This window comes from Bubalus kerabau, chromosome X (genome assembly GCF_029407905.1).
Source record: "Bubalus kerabau isolate K-KA32 ecotype Philippines breed swamp buffalo chromosome X, PCC_UOA_SB_1v2, whole genome shotgun sequence".
Lineage (NCBI taxonomy): Eukaryota > Metazoa > Chordata > Mammalia > Artiodactyla > Bovidae > Bubalus > Bubalus kerabau.
The window spans coordinates 129,859,466-129,865,797 of NC_073647.1; positions in this window are offsets into that span (position 1 = coordinate 129,859,466).

Sequence of the window (6,332 nt, forward strand, 5' to 3'; positions counted from 1 at the left end):
CTGTAAAACGCTACCTTTGCTGAGGATTAAATACACATATGTGAGCTCGTACGCATCAGCAGAATTCTTCTGATGATGGAAAACTGGCAGCCCAGAAGGACTGAGCCTCCGTGTGGTAAGACATTTGTTGAGCAGGAAAGAAGCAAAATTATAGTAGCCTGTAAGAAAAGTTATTCCTGCTAGTGACAAAACAAACTGGCTGGCTGGAGACCAGGCTTAGGAAAGCGTGCCATAAAACCACTGCAGAAGTCCCAGGCTGAGGTATCAAATTCTGGATTATGGCAATAGCAAAGGAATAATGAAAAAGGGTCTGTAGTGTTGGCCATCATTTTGGCTTTCCTCATCATAGATATTTCAATAGCATATGAAATCAACCTTGTACAAAAACTGTATTTAAAAGTAGACGGATAGGAACCTTCTCTTGGGCTATAGGTTGATGATCTTATTCTAGCCTTAAATTGTAGACAGTAATAATTCCAATTAAAGAAATGCACAAGATATAATGACAGGCACTAACTTGCACAGAGTACAGGGAGGATATATTTTCTAATCTCAGGGTCAGCAGTAAGCGCTTAGTTTATATCAACACACACATACTCACAGTGTGTTAATAGTACTGTCAGATCCAAAGTCTAGTAGCTAATATGAAAGATAAAATTCTCAGACAGAAAATATTAAATGGTGTGATATAATACACAGTAGAGTTAGTTGTCGAAGAAGGCAATGGCACCCCACTCCAGTACTCTTGCCTGGAAAATCCCATGGACAGAGCAGCCTGGTAGGCTGCAATCCATGGGGTCGCTAAGAGTCGGGCATGACTGAGCGACTTCACTTTCATGCACTGGAGAAGGAAGTGGCAACCCGCTCCAGTGTTCTTGCCTGGAGAATCCCATGGACAGAGGAGCCTGGTGGGCTGCCACCTATGGGGTTGCACGGAGTCGCACGTGACTGAAGCGACTTAGCAGCAGCAGAGTTAGTTGTGAATAATTTTCCTTTATTTTGTTGACAAACAGCTGAAATCATTTCACTAATCATCTATGATTAACCAGAACATCAGTTACTGTCCAGTGAAATTACAGAACGCAGTGACCACCTATCTTCATGGAAATACACAGTTGTAAAGAATATTTAAAGCAACACCCGATTTTATACTGAGTAATGAAATCCTTTTAGATATATAAGAACAACTAGCTACACTAGAGAATATTTATGTTCTAATTCCTATTTAGCACTCCCAATTTTGGTCAAGAGTAGAAAAGTGCAATGGATACTTATGGTACATTTTGGGGGTTTGACTCTTTAAAACACCGTCAGATTTGGAATCAAAACACCTAGCTCCACTACTTACTGGCCCTGTGACTCTAGTTGAGAGTTTTGTGCTTCCCACAAAGCAAATATATTTAAGAGTTCTAGGTTTTCTACATAAAGACCACTCATAACCATGGAACTAGTCCTCATTTTTTTTAGTCTAAGTATCTAGGTATTTATCCCAATTTCATGACAAAGTAGCTTCCTGGGATGAATGGGGCAGATATATGAACAAAATAACTTCATGGAGGAACAGAAATGTCTTTTAAGAAATTTTGTTTGGCAGAAGGCCACCAGTGACCCACAGTTCTTTTTAGACAAAGCTGCCTATAGCATCTCTGAACAGACATCTCTCTGAAGACATACAAATAGCCAACAAATATATGAAAAGGTTCTTAACACCACTTATCATCAGGGAAATGCAAATTGAAACCACAAGGAGAAATCACCTCACCACTGTCAGGATGACTATCATCAAAAAAGAGATAATGAAACGAAAATAAAAAGACACAAGTGTTGGCAAAGATGTTGAGATAAGACAACCCCTGTATACTGTTGGTGGGAATGTAAACTGGTGCAGCTGCCATACAAAACAGTATGGAGTTTCCTCAAAAAATTAAAAATTTAACTGCTGAATGAGTGATTTTACTTCTGGGTAGAATTATAGGACCAAAGCAATCAGTATGACCAATACCTTGAATACACCTGTACTCCCATGCTTACTGCAATTACTCACAATAGCCAAGGTATGGAAACAACTTAAGCAGATTGATAAGGAAACTGTGGAATACACATGTGATGGAGTAGTTTTCAGCCCTGAGAAAAAAAGGAAATCTTGTCATTTGTGACAACATGGATGAACCTGGAGGACATTATGCTCAGTGAAATAAATGCAGAAAAACCAATACTGTATGATCTCACTAATATGTGGAATCTACAAGAGTCAAACTCACAGAAGCAGAGAGTAGAATAGTGGTAGCTGAGGGCTGCGTGGTAGAAATGGGAAGATACTGGTTAGTGGGTATCAACTCTAAGTTATAAGATGTGTAAGTTGTAAGGATCTAATATAGAGCATGGTGACTATAGTTAGTTATAATGTATTGTATACTTGAAATTTGCTAACAGAAACTCTGCAAATATGACTTTGTTAATTGTTCATTATTGCCTCATCAGATGTATAGAAGGTATCATTATATATAACTTACAAAGTAAACTTTGCAAAAATGACTCTTAGTTACAGAAGGTAGATCTTAAGTGTTTGATGGTAATTATGTGGGGTGATTCATGTGCTAATTAGCTTGACTGCAGTAATCATATATACACATACTGAATCATCTAGTTGTATACCTCGAATATATATAATTTGATTGGTAAATCATATTTCAATAAAGGTTTCTGAGATTTCTAAAAAAGAAATTTATTTATGAATACAAGACAGATATGAGGCCTACAGATATTTTAAAGATTAAATCTGAGCAATGCTACCCAGGCAGACCATTTCTTTCCAATCCAACTGAAAGAAAAAAAAGTAAAACAAAGCCTTCAATTCCTCTGAGAATTACTAATTATTATAGTAAGAAAAAGTCGTAAAATGGAATTGCATAGAGTATATAAAACTCACATAAGTCATTTACAGTAAAGCTGTCTTCTTTAACAAGAGATCCTAACCTGTTTCGTTTTCTTTTTTAGGTTTTTTAAAAACGTTTCATTTTTTACCAGTTCTTACTTTTCCCAGATTGACTGAAACATCACTTCTCACTGACACAGTTTGTAATTCCTATCATTTCCTTTAAATTGTGTTTAAAATGTGAATACCCAGCCTTCTCCAACCTCCAAGTAATTTAGACACAGACACACACCTCAAGTCACGCAATAGCTGCCTTTGTCTCATAGCAGTTTGTCCATTTACCATAAATTAATGTAAACATAGGACTCTGAATAAAATGGTTGCCCTTCTGAGAAAGGTTGGCCCGCTTGTGAGAAAACACCAAAAAAAGTCCCATTAGAATAGGTGCAACTTCACAATTTCTCTCATTAAAGGGAAGACACTAGGCTGATGCCTTGACTGGATCATTTATAAAGAGTGTGACTGAGTGGGAGAGAGAAAAAGCCTGTCATACTTGCCTTCTATATTATACACTGCCATCCTGTCAAGTCAAATCTAATATAAATGAATCACATTAATCAGAAAATGTGAATTTTTACATGACAAGCTAAAGGGGCATGCCATTTCCAATTAGATTAGTGATCTAAAATTAGCTACTGACACAAGCAAGTATACATGGTCAATTTGCCTGCCTGAAACCGAAAATTAAATAAGACATATTGGATAATAGATAGCCCTAGAGGAGACATGCAGCTGTAATTCACTCATGTTGCTCAGCTGATGTCACAAGCCACCAAAGAATAGTCAATCTTGTGCTCATTTTGAGATGGATTTAACTCAAGAAAATACTTGGATCAATTGTCCATTGATTGGGCTCTGTGAATGCTAGGGGGTAAGTACAAGAAAGAACATTCTCTATTGTTTCCGTAGCGAAGTAAATTGAGGTGGCCGATCAATAGCTCATTATTGATACATAGCAGTACTTTTGAAATTGAGAAACATGTCTTTGTACACACACCGAAGCTTTCTCTTCCTCAGTGTTCAATTTTACATGGTAAAATTGGTACAGAATATACCCACCTCACCCTTCTCACAGGTTGTCACCAGTCTTGGTGAAAATAATGCATGTAAATGGGGTTTGAAAAATCAAAAGTGTTTTTTTTTTCTTTCAATTACTACCATTGTTACTTCAAAATGTAACTAAGTCATTTTTGCAAAGTTTATAAATTGTGTATCGTTATACCTTCTATCCTGAATATTCATTGGAAGGACTGGTGCTGAAGTTCCAATACTTTGGGCACCTGACGCAAAGTGTAGACTCATTAGAAAAGACCCCGATGCTGGGAAAGATTGAAGGTAGGAAAAGGGGACGACAGAGGATGAGATGGCTGGGTGGCATCACCAACTCAATGGACATGAATTTGAGCAAGCTCCGGGAGATGGTGAAGGACAGGGAAGCCTGGCGTGCTGCAGTCCATGGGGTCGCAAAGTGTCAGACATGACTGAGCGACTGAACACCACCACCTTCTATAAATCTGATGAGGCAAGAATGCAATTAACAAAGTTATATTAGCAGAGCTTCTCTTAGTTGTTCTGATGTGAATGACGACTATCAAATTAAGGTTCTATGTCTTGATATCAGGCTCTAGAAGCAAAATGCAAGGCAGGAAGGTCTGGAAGAATTTGGTTCATCTTTTCAGACTATTTTTAGACCAGTTTTATGTTTACAATGAAACTGGAAGAAAAGTATAGCTAGTTCATACATAGCTGCTGTCCCCACACGTGCACAGGCTCCCCTACTATCAACATCACTGACTGCTAACTGGAATGGTACACTATTTTAAAACAAGGTTGAACCAACAATGACACATCATAATCACACACAGTCCATAGTTTATCTTAGGATTCATTCTTGGTGTTATATAGCCTATGACTTTGGATAAAAGTACAATGATATATATGTCCATCATTATACATCATACAGAAAATTTTGACTGTGCTAAAAACCCACTGTTCTCTATTCATCTCTCCCATACCATCTTCTACTCCTGGCAACTACTAATTTGTTTATTGTTGCCATAGTTTTTTTTTCCAGAATGTCAAATAGTTGGAATCATATAGTATGACAACATTGGCCAAAATATGGAATAATTGGAACTCTCAAACACTGCTTCCAGGAATGCAAATTGGTACAACCACTTTGGAAAAATGTTTGTCAATATCTACTATAGCTAGAAATAAGGTTGACCCTATGACTTAGCAACCGTACATTTAGATTTATTCTTAAGAAACTGAGGGTGAAAGTCAGGTATGCAAATGTTCTTGGCAGCTTTGTTCATAATAGCATCAAACCACAAACTCAAATACCCATCAACAGTAAAACGAATAAACTATGGTATATTCATTCAGTGGAATACTACTCTGCAATAAAAAAGAATGAACTACTGCTATACTCAAAACAACATGCATTTGTGTCACAGACATAATGATGAAAACAAAAAGTCAGACATAAAAGAGTAGATTCCATTCGTCTAAGTTTCAGTAATGGGCAAACAAAATGTACAGTGATAAAGTGAGAGGAGTGGTTAGCTCTGGGAATATGCTATGAATGACAAGGTCATGAGGGAACCTTTCGAGGTATTGGAAATGTTCTCTATCTTGATCTGAGTGGTGATTATCCTAGTGTATGTGTGTACGTGTAGTGTGTCAGAGCAAAAGTTCATGCAGCTGAAAATTTGAGATTTGTGTGCTTTACTGTAATATTTTATACCTCAGTAAAAATTTTTAAAAGAATGAGCAAACCTTTTTTTTTTAATTTAAATTTATTTTAATTAGAGGCTAATTACTTTACAATATTGTATTGGTTTTGCCATACATCAACATGAATCTGCCATGGGTGAGCAAATCTTTAAGACCAATTAAAGAAAAAGAAGTTAATTGCTGACAATGTACAAAATATTAACAAAGAATTGAAATTCCCAGCACTATCTATGAGCCATACTAAAAACTGTCAAAGTAATACTCAAAATGATAAGGTAGTTTTTATTTTTTTTTACAAGTAATGATATATTTTAATACAACAGAAATACCCATGGATAGCAAAAGGCATTGTTCCCTTACTGAAAAGAATATTAATGCAAACAAGTTTGAATTAAATTGATGTATTATAAATTCTTACTTCTCTGTGTAAAACATTTCATGATTAATTTTTGAGTAAGAAATTCTAAACTTAAAAGAAAAACATTTAGAGAACAGATTCATTTTTTAAACCTTGAATCAAACATTACATTAAATTTGGTGCTCAAACAGCACAAATTATTATAGAGTAGGACCAAAAAGAAATTTCTATTTCTACATAGAAAGAGCATATTACCACTGACAAAAATCTATTAGTATGAACAAAGATTTAAACTTGACA